Raw genomic sequence first — 19,749 nt, forward strand, 5'->3', positions numbered from 1 at the left:
CTATTTCCTCAGATGCCATCTTGGGAGTGTAAATGTGGGTCAATGGTCATATGTACTTCTTTCTGTATCTTCGCTATAGTGTATACGGAATTTGGTACCAAAGAAGGCAGATATGACTCAATTTTCTAAATGAGAATCCAAACATCACACGGCCAATGTCTCTAAACGCAGATGAAACCTGTATGGAAATGCCTATTGCGATCAGGACTCAAATAATTGATTAAAAAAAAAGTCGGATCACCTTAATTTGTCAGTGATGACAAATTACAATCTCTAGTTTAATAATGGTTCAGTCAAGTTCATTTCACTGATACGTCTAGGTCATTGGCCTGAGCCATCTTAATCACAGATTTAAAGCATCATAATAATGCCACATACGTACATAGGAACAGATAATTTAGCTACCGCCTTTAAATTGCAGAAACTATGACATTACCATCTGTGGAGCAAATCGGAGAGAGAAAGAAAACTGTCAAGGAAGAATATGGATTGGAGTAATGAGAGAATCTTACAAAACAGACTCTGGGGAGAGACAAAGAGAAGACCAAGCTATAAATAAAAGCCCACGAATGAGAAAAGGAAACCAGAGATGTGTTGTCAGACAAGGGTCCCCTACAACCTGGGGCCCCATGGTCTCAAACAACACAACCTTGGACTTCCTTGACCTCTCCACATAATTAGGGCAACATTGAAGAAGTGCAGCTGTATATATGCACTGTGTACTGTTGCACACACACACACACACACACACACACACACGCACACACACACACACACACACACACACACAAAATGTCTACAGTGGTTACTCTTTTTTTCAGCTGTTCACGACTACAAAAAAGAAAGATTGTGACCCACAAGATTATCAAGGTGTTAATCTTTTTACTGACAAGTGAGGAAAGTGAGGGGACATTGCAAAGTGCAATATAACATATTTGCAAAGACTTCTTCTTCTTTTCTTTTCTTTTTAAAAACAGGGGTCAGTGTTGAACAAGTCTTTCAGGAAGTTAATGTAGATCTACTCCTCCTACCCTGTCGAGCAAGGTCAATGGGATTATAATCCATAATGCAGTGTTGAAATAGAAGAGGGTATGACTTGTTTTTTGTCGAACCGATGCCAATATCTGGGTGAGTAAAATACCTGCCACCAAGTGATTGGATGAAGATGATGACATTATAGTGAGGCATATTTAATATTCCCCAATGGGCAGAACATTTTGCGGTGTTCTCCCATGGAATGACAATCATATAAAAAAAAAATTACGGATTATATAATCAGCTGGCAGAACAATGTATTTAAACGTGATGGCATAGGTTTTTGTGCTCTATGATGCTAAAACCCTGAAAATTTGATAATTTGGAATGCAAACAGAAGTATGACTTACTGAAGCAGCACAAACTATAACTGCGCCAGTATTAGAAAGGAAAAGCCGGACGACCTCAGATACGATGTGGAGAGACTTTATTCACCGAGCCCGAGAGGACTCTAACTTGTTAACAACAGAGGGCGTTAATCATGTGTACATACAAACGTACATCGTACATGTATTCAACATAACAATAACATATGGCGCTGAGTGCACCCTTTACACATAATGGGCACAGGCTGTGCTCTGTATGCGTTGTGTTTGTTGGAGAAGTTGCAAACAGGTATTGCAAATTCAAGTTGAAAGTATGCATTGCTCTCAAAGTACTTCACTGACCAATGCCATAACACAGGCAACAATTTTTGACGCAGGAGTTGTTGGAAAGTTCTAATTTTGGGGTGAGAAATGCTGTTTTACGAAGGATATAAGATCAATATATAATCATATAATCATATCTTACATAAATATTTGGCTACAAGTAATGGCAGACTTTTCAGTATGAGGTGTCATCATTTTTTAATCTATATGTAAAGTGAATCTTTGATTTGAATTGACATGGCTTGCTTAATATGGCAGCCAAGCAAGCACTGAATGTTTGAAAGCACAGCAACCATTACATGAATACCCTTAAGTCTCCACCAAAGGAAGGTAATGAGAATAAAGTGCCTTGCCTCGGGGCACAACCATTGCAGCCAGGGGACTTGGATCTAGGACCCTATGATTGATAGTCTGTGGTCAGATCCACTAAGCCACAACACCTCCCAAGTCTTTGGACAATTCAATCGTTGAAACTTTTGCCTCTGTTGACATATTATGTATGGGGGATAAAATAATGTGAAATGATTGCAATACAATTTAAAGAAACTGATCAAAAGTGCAGTGGATCAATTTCTGTTGCCAGTGTCACATGATACTCCGCATACGAGTGCTTCTACCTATCACCAGAGGCTGCACCTTACACAATTAAGAATGACATCACATGAAATATGCTACGTGCAAAAGAGCAAATGTTGCACACCAGTGAAATCTGGGCAAAATTTGACAAATGTTGAGACATGACTGTTTGAATGTCAGTAAAGTCATCAAAAGGTCACTGAGTGGGAATCTTAAAATGATTAACCTGGTCATGGTCTTATGACTGTGAAATAGCACTTATGTGCGATTATATTCCTCCCTTGTTTCATCTGACAGGGCTGCCGATTTCGTTTTTTCAGGGGAGCACCTTCTTTGTATTAAAGTAAGTTCAACATGTGTCAAGGTTATTGAGCAGAGTAGGAACAATGTTTTCTGTTCAAGAAGTCTGAGCTGTATGACTCTACATGATAACAAGTTCTACAGTATGATATTATGTAAAGATGAAGCTCGATAAAATGAACCTCCATTAAACCAATCTTCAAACGCTTCAAAAAAGTTCAACTCTGTGAGGTGACCAGAATAAATTGTATAATCAAAGTTATCCACAGACAGCCTTGGAAGCACAAATGATTGCTGAAATAAACTGTGATATGTGCATTTATCTACACTCACAGAGACGTACAGCTTAATTTTGGAAATTTTCATGTAATGCTTTAAAGTGTTTCTTCATTGCACACATCATTGCTCAGCTAGCTCTGACAACAAAGTCAGACATTTTTGTTGTTGTTGTTGTCGCTCAGATTGAGTTAACATACACAGCTTTCTTACAGTGTTGATGATACTTACAAAGAGAAGGACAATTTTTAATTACATGGATTGTTCCAAATTGATCCAAGTATTTATGAAGATTAAAATTGAAGGGGAATTTCATATAGAGATGATATAGCCCAGGCAAACAGACACACAAATTTTAACACATCACACCCACACACATATGGTACACACATACACACATACACACACACATACACACGCAGGTACACCCACAGCATGCCAAGGGCAGTTGTTGATGGATCAAAAATGATTGGGATAAACAGCACAGGGTAGATCCAGGGTTGATTTCAAAGGGTTTTGATCGAATAGAATGTCACATGAACTTCCTTAACCCTTTATGCGCCTTTAAGCTTTTAGCCTTAAAACTCGCTAAACATTTTCATCAGCACAGTTAGTAATCCATCCAAACTTGATCTAGTTACAAAGTTAGCAAACCCCGTCAAGTGTAGCAATGGACACAGTCTAATCGGAAAGCCATGGCGATACAATAGGGATTAGGGGGATTATGTTATCTCTATTCCTCAACAATCAGTTTCCACACATCTGTGCCAATTGGCAATAGAAAGCACTCCAGCCTATGTGCCATTCAGTGAACAAACCATATTAAAGGTGAAATCCACTCCAAATATAAGTTAGTCTGATAAAAAAAAAGGTAAAACATTATGAGTTCAACAGTATAATTTTGATCGAAATCGGATGAAAAATAAGGAAGTTATGACATTTTGAAGTTTCGCTACTTTTGGGGAAACAGTTCTTGAACAGTCAATATGAATATGCAAATAGCAAAGTGAGCATGTCATCCCCTCACAACTTACCATATAGTTTGAACATAAAATTTTGTAATTTCCAGTTTTTCATTCAAATGCAATTATGCCAGAGGTTCAAATCCTCGTTCATATATATCGAACTGATCACTATTCTGAAGTTATTCAACCAGGAATAACGTCATGTTTCAGATTTCAATAACAAAAACATTGAATTTTCGTCACTTCTTGTACATAATCAATGGAAAATTGTGAGGGCATACATGACATGGTTAGCTCACTCATTTGCATATTCATATCCACTGTACAAGAACTGTTTTGCAGAAGTTAGCAAAACTTCAAAATGTCATAACTTCCTTCTTTTTCATCCGATTTCAGTCAAATTTTTATCATTGAACTCATAAGATTTTACTCATTTTTTTTCAGATAAACTTATATTTGGACTGGATTTCCCCCTTAAGGGTCAAACAGCCTTTGGCATGTTGGAAAGTGATATCTAGATAAAAATTTTTAGGGGATAAATTCAATGCACACTTTCCATTAAAAAAAAAAATTGGGTAATTTCCAGGCTTACAAGTAACACTGTGCTCATAGGATCAAGGTAACTACAATTCAACACCATTGAACTTCAATTTTGACTTTAATCAAGAGAATTCAGATAAACAGAATGGCACTATGTTTAATCAAAATTGGAGTATAAAAGAAAGAACTTTATGAAATTCCATTCATGTTTTCACCAAACAGTAATATTGCTCACAGTCACACACACAAATAAAAATGGACGACGACATCATTAAGTCTCAACTCTCTCATTGGCTAGTACAATGAAACATGAATACTCAAAAGTTTTGTTGATAATTGACCTACTACACACCCTTTCCCCTGAGAGTCACTGTTGCTAGGTAGCACTAATAACAGGACAACCAAAACTGAATTAAATTTAAAATGAATGGAATCCACAGGATTCAATTTATTCTTTTTGATTGCAGATCAAAAACAAGGAAATTGAGTGAAGATTTATGGAGCGGTACATGCAGATGACAGTGATGAGGTGATTATGTTGTTGTTCAATGAGTTCCCCCGTAAATGTTCTGTGAATTTCCCTTTGAGGGAAATAATTCCAATAGAAGAATTTGATGTATTCCAGATGCATTACTATTACAGCTGCAATGATTTAGTGATATTTTCAGCCATGCACGGTTATACTGCACAAAACTATGAGTAGTATGGCAAGAAGTGAAAAACCTCCCAGGTGCATGCAGGGAAATTTACCGAAAGTTTCGCTGGTAACTTCTCGAGAAGTTTGCAGTCACACTACGACTCCCCTTACTATATGTATGCAAATACTGGGTAGTGTAACTATGTGTAGTGTCGTGTAGTGTGACCGAACGTGCCTAACGAGTGACCAACAATTATTGTCAAAACATCCAACTCCAGAGATCTACATTGAGTATTGTTGGGTATACTGATCTCTTCTGTATTTGCATGTCATCATTGCCCATATCATTGCTATAATGAAAATATGAGAACAACTTTTAAACATCTACTCCTTTCATAAATTTATTCTAATCAACAAATCTTTCACAATGGAGTTGGACTCTGCTAATTTGTATGAACTTAAATGCAGAGGAGAGGACCTCCATTTTAAATGCACTATCAAAGTAAGTACTGCACACTCTAATTTGAGGAACCCATGGGTATAAGAACACAGTTTTCCTCAAGTTGTGATAGCTGAGTACCCCCCAATCAGTGGAAGTTGACAGATAATCATAAATCATGTCCAGGAATCAAGGCACCTGTAGCAGTTGGTGACATGTGCTCCTATGTCAACCTGATATGCCACGACAACGGCATGAGGCCAGTCGTGCGAGTTTTGGGTGAAGATCACCAAATATTGTGATGAGGAGCAATGCCAGGGTGACTTTAATCATCGCAGCTGTCGCCCCGACTGAAGCTCTTACTCTTTCTTGCTGAAGGTGATTCTGAGTTGAAAAATGCTCATCGCATTCCAAAACAAGACCAAAATGGGGAAGAACATTTAGATTTAAAGATGCTCTAAAAACAAAACAAAACAGAAGAATGTGGCCAAAAATACAAGTTTACAAACTTCTGAAAAGAAAAGAAAAAAATCATGCATGTGACATGATTATCAATGCCAAATCTACAATTTCCAAGTCATTACTTTCATCTCCTCATATGGAAACATTGCGGATTGCCAAAGTCATAAATGTCAAATGCTCTCCGCCATACATCCAATTTGTTTGCACCTCGTAGGAAGAGGAAATTTCTTCTGGCATCCGAACGAGTTCCTCCAGAATACACTGAGGTGTCTGCAGACTTCCATCTCTAATAACTGCCAGCGTGTAAGGGATTTCATGTTCGGCTAGGTTATAATCTCAGCTTTCAACACAAACACAAATGCTGGGAATTGGAAAGAAGCAATATCTGTATTGCTTTCTCTCTGTCCTACCACATCTAATTCATGAAAAGCTGTAACCGCTCTCATTTTGTAGGTCAATATTTCTCTTTGTGGAAGCTTGCATGCTATCATTAGGCATTACAGCCCAAGTTGATTAGGCTGTAATGCAGGTTATTACATATGAGTAAATGTAAGTCACAGAATTGTATAATCACCAGGCGACATCTTATGCAACAATTAAGTCTGATATAAGCCCATTTCACCTCATCTTCCGGAGGATCAATCAGAAAATTTAAAAGGAGAGTCACATGTTAGAACCACTGCACCAGGAGGACAAAAGTGGGCTAAGCCGTGATTAAATTCCTGGTTACGTGTCGTTCATGCTTTGATCGCGCCTTTCACAGCCTTTTGACGACGCTCAAACGCAGAACGTAAACTTGGCGGGGCTTGGATTCCCGCCAAGGCAGCCCTGAAAATAGTCTTCCAACTGCCCCGAGACAAAAGGCAGTGAAATTCTCAGGTCGACGATTACATCACAATGATGACTCAAGTGCTGTGTTACCGTTATCTGATGAACCATATTTTCAGATCTAAAATACATTTTTCTTATCCCAGGAATCTTGCAAATTTGTGTAACATACCATTGTTTGATGTTAGCATTTTAGAGCCACCTTGATAACCTGTTACATGAAACTCCCTCTCCCAAAAAACAGAAAAAACAAATACAAAAATAATAGAACCTTGAGAATCAACTGTAAAATTGTGCAATTCAAAATAAACAAAATACACACATTTAATACTGCTATTCTGTGTAAATGGTGATTTTCAAAATAATTACAGACTCATCAAAATTTGTATCACTTTTAACAGAGGTCTAATTTCTAGCAGATTGAAAGAATAATCAGCTAGGTACTTAATTCTGAAGGAGAATTCTAAAGAAGAATTAACAACTGGCTCTTTTAGTGTGCTGTGCTCACTGACACTAAATTCACTTTTTTTAAACTGAAAATCGCAGTGAAATTAACACTTGTTGCTACTAAATTCTGAAGGAGAATTCTGAAGAAGAATCAACGACAGGTTCTTTTAAAGGTGTGCTGTGCTTATTGACACTAAATTAATTTTTCTTTATACTAAAATTGACACTTATTGCTACTAAATTCTCAAGGAGAATTCTGAGAAATAAGTAATGACTGGTTCTTTTAAAGTTGTGCTTTGCTTATTGACACCACATGCTGTTCGCCGTCTGGGAGCTAAATCGTTTCCTCTATGCGGTCACAGAAGATGCATGAGAATGAGATAAGTCACAAGCACACAGTTACAGCCCCTTTCCCCCATTTCATTATCGCCGTTCAGTTTCAGGGTCGCGTTACTCGGCAACTGAAAGTGTGACGTCACTTTCATTGCCACATAGTTAGTCACCTCTGCAGCTGATGACTCTTTCTGCCAGTCATGAGGTTTTGACTCCATACAACCTTTTTTTTTAAAACACAAATGTTAGTAGTTGGTAGTTGCGTGTGTGTGTGTGTGTGTGTGTGTGTGTGTGTGTGTGTGTGTGTGTGTGTGTATGTGTGTGTTGCAAGCATGTGTGTGTGTCAGACCTCTGAGCAAATTTCAGCCAGTCAAGCAGCAGTTCAGCAAAAAGTGTCCTTGTCACAGGTGAAGGACAGCTAGGCCCTACCCTCACATTGTAGTCTAATGGTAAAACAGCCTCCAGTACCTGATCGTATACCGCGGTAAGGTAACCACCACCTGCTTGATACATCTGCTGACACCACACACGCATTCAAACTGGTTCCGGTACGATGGACCGACCGACGTAGAGCAGCAGACCTCGGAAACGGGGAGCAAATTTCAACAGGCCTGCTCATGGTTCCGACCAGAAGATTATCAAAGCCAAAATCTGGAGTTGAGATTTGAACATTTTGAAAACTGCTTCCTGTTGTTATCCTTTTGTGTCATCTTCTCAACTCCCAATGGTGTCCCAATCACATTAAATCAACCATTATAAACTGGGACCAGGAATGGGGGGGGGGGGGGGTCAAAATCAAGGGTCACCCCTCCCCTCTCCCTTTAAAAGAAAACTATTCTCCATGTTCCTCATCACTTTTATTAGAGGAGAAAAATCAAACAAATGAGACAATGTTGTTATGCTCTCGTGCCATCTTCACAACTCCCAATCCTGTCCCATTCACATTAAATTAACCATTATAAACAGGGACCAGGAAAGGAGGGAGGGGGGGGGGGGAATCAAGATCAAGGATAGCCCCTCCCCTCGCCCCTTAAAAGAAAAATATATACTCTATCGATGTTTCTCATCAAAAAAATCAAACAACGAGACATTGAGTGTAATTAAATTTGAGTACAGGATTCCGAAAATGTACGGTGGCGAGCATGCTTTCAAGAAACCCTGACAGGTGGTCATAGTGGCATATGTTTATGCAAATAATGCAATGATGTCATTGCAAAAGACAGGGGTAACATACATGACAAGGGGTACACATAATCTCATTAACACATGAGCAACAATACAGGCCGCACTAGCGTACATGTACCTGCCAACCCTGCAGCTTGACAAGTACATGCAAAGTGGAGTAAACTTTGCAATAATGGGAATTCTGTTCAAACTTCCCTACATCAATATTAACTAACAGATGGTCATTACAAACAGAAATACAACATTTGATAACGCTTCTCCCTTCCTGGTAAAAAATAATGGAATATTCTCATAAAATGGGAACAGTTGGCAGTACGTACTAGTGGAGATAGTGAGAGGGGGTGGGCTATACCACTTAGCTGGAGGTGTGGACAGACCTGTGAGGAACGTGTGGGGGGGGGGGGGGGAGGAGGCAGTTGAGGGATGAAATTATTGACATCACTAGCGAGCTCTGACCATTACTTGCATTTCAAAAAGGCAAGTGAGCCGAGTCCATGCAAACAGCACAGGCATAACTGACGTACCGCTAATAGGGGGCCAAACGCACCACACAGCTCCAGATTATCGCGCTGCATTACGTGATAATCGATACCTTCCTTTTGAGCGTGCGCCTCGCAGTCGTGGCAGGGCCCTAATTAGATTTGTTTCTCTCAGCTTCTGTCACAGTCGCGAGAACGTCTCGGACGAGCCTGGAATTCGAGGGAGATTGTCGCCACCTCACTTCTCACTCTCACTTCAGTCGCAGCAAAGTGACGTACATCCAGCGCGAGTGAGTCCAACTGCTTATATTACAATCGATCCCTGGAATCTCAGTTGGATCTACTGGTTGCCAGACCGTGGGACCACTTGTGTAACTGTGCACACAATCCCACAATCAATCGATACACCAAGCTTGTACCATATATGTCTGTGTTTTACCTGTCATTGACTTTTCTTGTGGATTCTTGCATTGCAAGCGGTACAGCTGGAACCCAACATTACCCAAGGTAGGATATTATATATCAGTGTATCTGAAAGGAGACAATATTTGCTCAAACTGCATACTGTAAAAGTGGATATTTTTTGCGTGAGTAATCTATCGCGTTCAGCCCGGTAAGATGAGCTTCGCGTGTACCTTTTTTCACACTAGTTTCTGGTTGCGCGAAATATGCGAAAATTTCAACACTGCCAAAATTTCCACTTTTACAGTATATTTGTGTGTGTGTGTGTGTGTGTGTGTGCGTGTGTGTGTATGCGTATCTGAGATGTTCTAATACATCATTTCTATTTCTAATGTGCATCTATGTTTCTGTGTACATATTGCTATGCTAGCACTGAATTGTTCTGAAATGGAATCACCTTTTGGCAAGAATAGAATTCAGGATACAAAATAATCACTGATGTATCACTTTAAGAGACCAGTAACACTGTGAGCAAGTTCCCAAGTGATTTTCATGTTGTTGTGATCACTCCCATTGCTTTAAATAACCTCACATGAATAATGGACCAGTAAAAGTAGCTGTTCTTAACTTGTGACTATGTCATTTGAGTAAAACTCCTTATAACTTGTATAGAATATTTCTTGGACTCAAGAAAAAAAGGGCATTTACTTCAATTGATCTCAAGGACATTGCATTATCATAAAATGAAGTCTTTTTATTCTCATGGATTCAAGAAATTTTACACATTTTGGTCTTTTCCTGTTACAGTGAAATAATACAAGTATGCATACAATGTAATAACCTTATCAAGACACACATTTTTTCTCATTTAATCTGGAATGATTTGGAGGAACATATAAATCCAATTTAGAAAATGAATGTCACACATAAAATTGTTATAAGATGCCTGTTTCTGGATAATGGATGTTAACACCAACCAATAAAATGGCACTTTAATTGGAAGGCAAATACAGTAGTGCGAATGAAACACAGCAGCAGCATATGGATCATGCTTGTGTGTGGTATGTGTCTGTGTGTGTGGGGGGGGGGGGGGGGTCTCTTCATTTACACAATAATACTTGATGTATCTGGTACTTATATACTTTGTCTGATTTTGCCCTGCTTCCAATAGTTACACTGAATCTAAGTGGCATGCTTGAAGCAGGGACAAAGTCAGTGGAATTACCAAGAAACATTCAGTTAGACCTCAATCCAGATAAAGCTGCATTATGAGTGATGATGCTACATGATCTGCCCTTAGATGACATTTCAATACGACCTACCAATGACTGTCACTTGGTAACTAACAATTCATTTTCTGTATAGCCACTACTGGTGCCTCAGCTCATCCCATGAACACCCTTGGAAGGCATAGAAGGAAATCACTTGGGAGGGGAGGGGTAGTGGGGAGCAGTACGTCAGAATGACGAGTGATCGATGTTAACTTAGTGTAAAGGAATTTTCCATGAAACGAGGGAAGCTCACACCCCTTAAGACCACATGTAGCTGGGCATCTCAATCAGTCTGTCCCATACCCACACTACGTATCCCCAACCCATGCAAGCTTCACCAGTTTCACTGGCTTTTAACATTTACAGGGACACAATTCTTCCAGATGAAATTTCATTAAATAAACAGGGTAAACTCAAACAAACAGAAAAGTGACAGTTGTAAAAGGATTAGAACAAAAGCAATATATCATAAATGATGTAGATATCAAAAGTTTCAAACATGTTCATAAATCTGAGGGTGGTCATAACCTCAAAAGAATATCAGCTGACGAGGTAAAGATGGCCATAGAAAGAGGCTGGCATAAAATCAGCACTTGAAATACTGTCTCTTTTCTGAATATCGAGAAAAAAATTCTTCAGACTTTATTACTTGTATACATGATCATATCACAATGTAGATATCCATAAAGAAAATGAGAAACCCACAGGGATTCTATAAGTACAACTATGAGACAAATATAGCATAAAGTCAGAGAAAATTGGCATTCCCCATTGCAAATGAGACAGCAGATTAAAAACTAGGATTTCTTGAGTGCTTTTAAAGTGATGCAAAATGTCATTGGCTGAAAAAATATATATATACATAAAAAGAGCACAAAAGCCACAACAACAACAACCAAAAAGTAAAAAGCACATCCTGCTATAAAATGATATTTTAAGGATGCCCCCAGCAAGTGCATACCTTTCAATTTTAGTCATACATAGATCTAGACACATCCTCTGGGCATTTTGATAGGAGGGGGTGGGGTCCCCTTGACGTAATGAGAGTTGAGGCAGTACCATAAAGAGGAGGGGAACTCAAAAACAGGAAATTGGGAAAGTTTCCTTTCCCAGTAAGTGGAAAACTGAGAATGGAGACTATACGAAAAAGACAACAAAGAAGGAAAAAAAAAAGAGTCCTAAAATCAGTATAAGGTCTTTGACATCACCTTCTATGCATGTGTGTGTGTGTGTGCGTGTGTGTGTGTGTGTGTGTGTGTGTGTGTGTGTGTGTGTGTGTGTACGAGTGTGTGACATGAACATGTGGAAGGTTGATTTGTCATGAATGAGTCACCTAGTGTGCGATAATCATTTAGAGAGCATGAATCAACATTTTCCTGGCAGCTTTTCAACCTCTCACAGACACTTTAATGGGGGTTGAGCTCTTTTTTTCCCCACTGTGGTATTCTCTACCTTTGTAACTGAGTTTTTGTGAGGGCAGGGCATTTGAGCAACTGTCCCATGTTTTCAAACCAGCCAGATGTTTTAGTGGCTGAGGGCTTGTGGACTTCTTGTGGATATGTAGGATCATGTAGGGTCACACGACCATATGTCTGGCTATAGTGGCCCATATAAAGCTATTTCTCTGTGGCATAGGAAGGCCCAGTCCCCTCACGCAGTATCATTTTGTGTACACACATCTTTTTTTTTTTTTTTTTTTTGGGGGGGGGGGAGGGGGCAGACAATTTTGTGTACAACAAACGGAGGTGAATAAGACACTGAATGGAATACTGGTTCACTAGGTGTTTGAGGGTAAACTAGTGTAAATTATTCATGGTAATCTGTGGGGAATTTTCACCACAATCAAGGCAGTTTGAAGCTACCTTCATAGCTGAATTTTCAATCATAGTTTAAGAGTCAAAAGCAAAAAAAAAATAAGTACAAAATTTACAGTCTATCATTTCACAAAGATAAATAGACAAGGACTTCACATGCTTGAGATGTTCATTTGAGTGACACAATTTAGAAAGTTAGTGCTGCTCTGAAAAAAAAAAACCTCCCCAAATGAAAATCAAATCTTGGAGTGTACTGCCGTCATAACGTTTTGATAGTATGGCAGAGATTCATTGGAAAAGTCTCACGCTGACGATTTGTCTGAGATATGGCAAATCGCAGGATTATCCTACCATGGACCAGGACAGTAATAAAAGCAATTCAATGATGTTTGCTCTTCCCCGAGTTAGCCTTGAGGGAATCAAAAACCGGAGAAAACAAAGATGTTGGCAGTGGTGTCTACCTCTGGAGTCATTGCTACATGGCATGACTAATTGCACTTTACAGTTGCACCTGACTTGTCATCACGTAAATGAGTTTGTCGAGCGGTACATGGGATAATTCGTGTGCAAATTAGCGAGGCTGCCAATGTTCCCTTGTCAAAATCAGGGAGATTTCAAAGAGCAATAAGGGAGACTCTTGAGTGTCATTGTGTGACCGCCCAGCTCGAAACCCGCAGAAAGTCACAGATTAGGATTCTCTGTTATGGACCAAAATGCGTCGTTTGGATTGATAGACTCAAATTTGTAAAGTTTATCTTACCTTGGAGAGTAAGCTTTACTCTACCTACTGTCAAAATTGGTGGCTTAAAACAAAACCAAAACAAAATATGAGCAGTCTTTCTGGACCATGGTTTTGTTTTGTTTTGTTTTTGTTTTTGTTTTGTTTTTTTAATAGACAGGCACGGCTTTCACTGTGAAATAGAACACAAATTTTCACTGATACTTCTGCACAGCACACCTAGGTGACCCTAGTCTTTAAACCTCTTTCCTCCCTTGTCTTTGAAATTGCACCACCTAACTCTTTCTTATTTCACTCACTTTCTGAGAGAGTTTGGACGGTCCAATTTTAACAAGTTTTATACCATATCAAAGCTTAGAGCGTCCTCTTTTAAACTATACAATGGAGAAAAGTAAAATTCATTTTTGCCTACTTTTTATAGGTTTTGAGCTGGGCGGCCACATTAATGCAAATCCATAGGCCAAAATAATGTCTAACTTTAGGGACGCTTTTGTATCCTATTGCTTAGGACATGAACAGAAATGTCCATATTTTTTGTTTGCTTTGTTTTGTTTGTTTGTTTGTTTGTATTTTACATGGAGCCTTTAGCAGAATCACAGAAACTTGACAACTCTGGTATCTGTGTGTGTGTGTGTGGGGGGAGGGGGGGGGGGGGGGGGAGGAGGAGAGGGTTCAAAAACATGACATCACTACGTGTTCCTCTCCTGCTCAGACTGAACATAATCTGCTCACATCCAGAGCAAGCTCATGATCTGGGGTATACTAATCCATCAAATCCTACAATGCTGGGGGTACTAATCAGTATCAATGTACAAGTCGCGACCACGGGAAGAGCAGAAGTGAGACCCTGGGAGGCTACCCCGGGTAAATGAAATGATATCTTCATCATCATCATGATTTCATTTAACCTCCCCTTGAAAAGTCTACAACCAGGGCACACTGTTCATTTGATCTCTCATTCTTCAGTATTTAATCAATGAATTCATATGGTATGTATAATTTCCAAAATCTATTCCACAAATTCTGAAATCAGCAATATATGTAGTACAGTTGCACTATGAGCATTGTTCTTAATGTATGTAAGACATAGCAGACTTACACATACAGTTGTAAGTAAACCACTCTACCAAAAAGGCATAATTTTCACTAGCTTGTGTATCTTAGGGCTGTTGTTTTATGAAGAAAGTATTGATTACTGCCTACATAAAGGCAGAAACATAAACTTAGGCAGGGTAACAAAACTGATATAGGTTCCATAATCAATTTCATGCTTACATCAATAATTCAAAGAGTGATCACAAAATACAGGCATGTATTCCACACAGTCCATATATTGCAGTAGACATGATGGGGTCTAAATCATTGCTGATTCTTCACTTTTTTCTGTTTAGAAGAATTAATGAAAGAGCTCTCAATACTTTTAGCAGGTAGTAACATAAAAAGCTACAAGAGTCTGTCAAAACAATTTTGCTACATATAATAACTGCAACTGCAAAAATACAGCAATGATAATTACGTCACATGCAAGATGATTAAAGCCCAAACAAAGTTCTGGTACGCCTGCAAAAGTTGTCAAATTTCGCTCCCAAATGTGAACGTATGCTTAGGAAATGTGCAGGATAACGATGTTATTACAAGATATTCGATGGGTAACGACGAAAATGCGAAATATTAACCAAAAAGGTTCAGTCTCAGAACTTACCCGAACGGGGTCAGGCCAAACTCGAACTCGGGGAGAACTCGGCTTCGCTTTGACGGCGGGATGAGTTGTAATGGTTGTCCCTCTGATTGTACAGTGTTGTCCTATGGGAGCGGCCTGTATAAACTAGCGCTTCGTGTTCTGGCTACTCGCAGTATGGTCCGAGTTGTTACAACGCGCGCATCAAAAACCTCTTTTGCGCGCATGCAAAATTAGTGTGCGCCTATCAAGCACCTCTAAAACAATCAAAGGCGCTTGATAAACAACAACAAAAACTCCAAAGACCGCGCGTCTCAGCAACTGAGGACCGCGCGCTGTCATTTTTGTTTTGTTTTGTACAGGATTACGTTAGCACGCACTTTCCTGTCCATTCAGTTAGGCCTCATTTGGTATTATGTAGTGGCCAGTAGAATGTGGCGATCACGAACTGCGTGTGAATTATTGTCTGAAGTAGGGTCGAATTTTTCCCGAGACCGAGTTAGTCTGGAGCCTTCTGGAATAAAAGTCGGTTTTCCTACTATTATTATTTTTCTCAAAATACTCCAAACCGACTCATCATTCCGGCAAACCGCGTCAGCCAGGTAAGTTTCTTAGTGGACTCTTTCGATATATTGCAAGCAAAAATAAAATGGTGCTAGACGGGTTCTCAAGCACTTACCGAAACTTAGTTTTCACTTTAAGCTGTCTGATCAGATGTTGTCATTGCTAAAGCGTCACTACAAAAAGAGCAAAACAAACATGCACAAGTTGACAATGTGCGACACCTACAATCAAGTCTTTAATTTGTGTCAGCTCTGATGGCACAAATTCATTGCCAGCTTTTGACGCAAAAGGGCACAAATCTCTTTGACAGCTTTGCAGATGAGCCCGTGGAGCTTCGAACGATGTACGAAACCATACATTCCAACACGCAGGCAGCCCCTTGCCTAATCCAGCCGTTCACTTCACACCTTCCGGAATACTGAATCAATTAAGGGGCTAATTAACCAGGAAAGGCCTCTGTACAGAAGGCAGTGAGGGAATGGAAACAATTCAGGAAATGCCAATGGAGCTCTCTGAGATTCCCCAATCCCCCCTCCCCCCAACCCCCTCCCCCAAATCCCATCCTCTCTTTGCCATGCAATTGGGGCCCTCATTACATAAGCTGATAATAAGCCTGACACATTCATTGCCAGGTATGTAGGCACCCAGGGACCAATCATGCTAACAGAAGCGATACTTCCCTTCATATCACACATGGGAGAACAGGTGGCTTCTTCAGTCCTTCCTCACCCTTCCTCAGCATACATCATAGTCTATATCAAAATTGTAACACCCCCTCCCCCCCCCAAAAAAAAAGACAACTACATGTAGTTGTAGCAGTTAATGTGTTTTCATTTTTTCCCTATAATCAAGGACATCAAAGCCATTACTTACTGTAATACAAGGAATGTTCACGTGCATTTTAATTTCGCTAATTTCGCGAGAGCCAAGATTCGCGAAATTAAAATGCAAGTGAAAGTTCTTGTCTACACTATATGCATTGGATGTTAGAGGGAACTCACAAAAAAATTCATGCCCGGAAAAAGGCCGTCGCCTCCTAATTTGAGAAAATTTCATGCCATGAAAATATTGTGTTTTAAAGTAATCTAGCTCCTCCAGAAGGCATGGATATTTGCCTTGACATATATCCTAGTCAAAAGTTGAGGGAATTTGTGCTTTTGATAACAAATTCTAATTCATGAAATTCCTTACATTCTTTCTGTATACTGTTCTACTATTTGGTTCCCATATAGAAAGGGCAGAACATGAAATTTAACAAAACTTTAGGTGCTTATGCCTTTTGAATGGGTAGTCTCATTTTCATCAAACTTTAAATAGAGTTTGTTTGGTTTTTTTTTTTTTTTTACTAATCACTCTGTATTCACTGAATCCATAAACGAATATATGTTGGGGGAAACTTCCCTCGTAACGGCTGGAAAGTATACCCCACATGCAAACACTACTGCTATGGGGGCCACAGACCACCTCTCTGCATTTACCCCTTTCAATTCGCTGCTTCCAAATATCAGTCACATCTGCACGCATGACTGTCGCCCATGTTTGTGAAAGAGTTAGAGGGAACCTTACAATATCACAGCAAGCCCAGTGACTTCTAATGGTCAGAGAGAAAGATAGGGAGAGAGAGGGATCCTCTTCGGTTTCTGCCAAGAATTGCTGGCAGAGAACGGAAGCATCTGTCCTCTCGTCGGAGGGGTTCCGCCCACTCATCTCTCTGTCCCTTCTCACCAGACGCAGCACGCCTAAATCGCATCCCATTATTTTTGGCAGCTACAAGTCGGCCAGCGATCAAAATAGAAACATTGCAGGGAGGGGGGTTCATCTAAAATATCAAACCTTAAAGTCAAAATTCCTTCTCTTTTTTTTTTCTAATCAAGAAATGAAGAGTAATCTGCTGTTTTACATGCACCTAGTGGATCATTGTCCAATGTTCTTGTGTTTATGCACATGCTTCCTTAATTCTATAGGGCAATGATTTTTTGCTTGATCAAATAATGGACTAGCTTGAACCAAAGTTATGACTTTGGATCATTCAACATCTCTGCTACATAAGATAGTGATGCGATCAATGCAACTGTTCCTAAACGCTCGATGAGGTGGTAATGTCCAGTAGAACCCACATTGCAAATGCTTCAGGCATTCCCCACAAGGGGCATCCACAATCGTAACTCTCAAATTTAAGATGACGTAATCGAGCAGATGTGCAGCCAACAGGCCACAAGAACAGTGCCCTGTCGGTGCAGGCATGCACCACCAGAGTCGGCGCTCGAACGGTTGCCAAGCCACGTCACTCTTACTGGTCACCGTAAGGTCAGGCCGGATGAGATCATCACAATGACAACCTTTGAAAATAGGGCACTATCATCGGCACACACCTATTCTGTTCCACCAGTGATGGCAAATGCCTAGTCTTAGGATACGGGGAAGGACATATTAACAACCATGAAAAGAAAGTGCCACAACCTCAGAGACATCTTTGACTTCTTTCTCCTTAACTTGACCTTTCAAACTTCCTTTGCATGTGGTTGCTGACTACAATACCTGCATTTTATCATATATAATACCTGCACTTAAGCACATATCTAAACTATGAGGACAACAGATCTTCAGACTTCAGGTGGTAAACCATTTGGCAAAATTAAACACTTCAACTCCCCCATGCTTTTCTCCCAGTAGTTTAAAAGCTCAAACATTCTGGCAATCAATATTTTACCTTGAGTCACTTTCAGTAAAATTCGCTTCAGTATCACTAATTTCTCAGATTATACTCTCACGGTATTTTTGTTCACAGTTCAGGGTCTCACAGATTAGCTTTGGCAAACAATTTTCTTTTCAAGCACTCCAACCCCAAAGAGTTTATGTTTGATGATCGGTATCCATACTTCAAGACATTTGCTAATCTCTCTTGCAACCACAATGATCACAAAGGTATAAGAAACTTTGATTTTCACCCATTAAGGCATTAATGTTGGGAACTGCATTAAACTGTGACCATCATTGTGTTGGGTCTAGAGACATAAAAGTATGAATCAATTCAGACACTTTAAGATCCTCTTTCCAAATACTAGTAGATAAATCCTACTGGGTTTGGCTAAGAAAAGTCCATGACAAAGGCATGCATGTAAGTAAAATGCAAGTTAAACTCAGTAAATAAAATAGAAAAACAGAATACTGATGATTGCTTTGAAGTATTGTAAATATATAAGATGTCACTGTTTACATCATTCACTTTCATTAGACTAATGCCTACTTCAGGCTATGGCATGTTTACATTTTTTTTCTTTTAAATCCCACTGCTCCTCATGTGCCATATCAGTTCATTCTGCCATGTGACAGGCTATTTCCTCAACAGCAAGGGGCCAGGACTGGCTGCTTAAAGTATGTGTGTATGTGTGTGTGTGTGTGTGTGTGTGTGTGTGTGTGTGTGTGTGTGTGTGTGTGTGTGTGTGTGTGTGTGTGTGCATGATCATGTTATGAAAACTAGGTACCCTCGCACACATAAATATAAATAGCTGGGAATACAGGAAAACCCGATCGCATTGGGTCCTACTAAAAATTCTGAGACGTTTCCGATGCAAAGTTCAGTAATGGCTGCTTCCCAGAAAAACTGTGATGTGATTTTCTATTTTCTGGAGGTTTCTTCTTCTCTTTCTTTTCCCTCATCAAGTTTAAGACTACTCTATTTGAAACCTCACTTAAGCAGGACTGGGAGGTGAATTCTGGTATCAAACTCCTAACAAACTCTGAAATCAGAGGATTCTCCTGTACAACAAAACACAAGACTACAGCTGGTTTACATCCATAATTTTGAGAGCACTGATCCTGGCACCCCAAAACAGACTGGGGTTAAATATAGCCTAAGCTTCCGGCACAGAAAGCACATTGATAATGACGCCAAAGGCCATGGGGGGAAACTTGAGGGGAAAGTCGGCACGACGAAGACGGACAGCAACAACAGAGTGCTTCGAAGAATTGACACACAGAAAGATGGCAACAAATGATTAAACAGACATTCAAACAAACACACATCAAAGTGAATAAACATAAAAACAAGAACAATTCTAGCATGAACATACCTTTAAAGGCAGTTACACACTCAAGTTCATTACTTTGTTTCTAAGGTGCAAACAAA

At 39.7% G+C, this 19,749-nt stretch overlaps 1 protein-coding gene across 1 annotated transcript in view; it reads right to left on the minus strand.

Moving 5' to 3' along the window:
• Nucleotides 1–19,749, minus strand: part of LOC139710799 (uncharacterized) — a 42,421-nt gene that overhangs the window by 13,575 nt on the left and 9,097 nt on the right. The gene's annotated exons all lie outside the window — the stretch shown is intronic.

The sequence above is a fragment of the Diadema antillarum genome, unplaced genomic scaffold (assembly GCF_040938485.1).
Source record: "Diadema antillarum isolate AM-2024a unplaced genomic scaffold, OU_Dant_1.0 seq00001569_RagTag, whole genome shotgun sequence".
In the NCBI taxonomy this organism is placed as follows: domain Eukaryota; kingdom Metazoa; phylum Echinodermata; class Echinoidea; order Diadematoida; family Diadematidae; genus Diadema; species Diadema antillarum.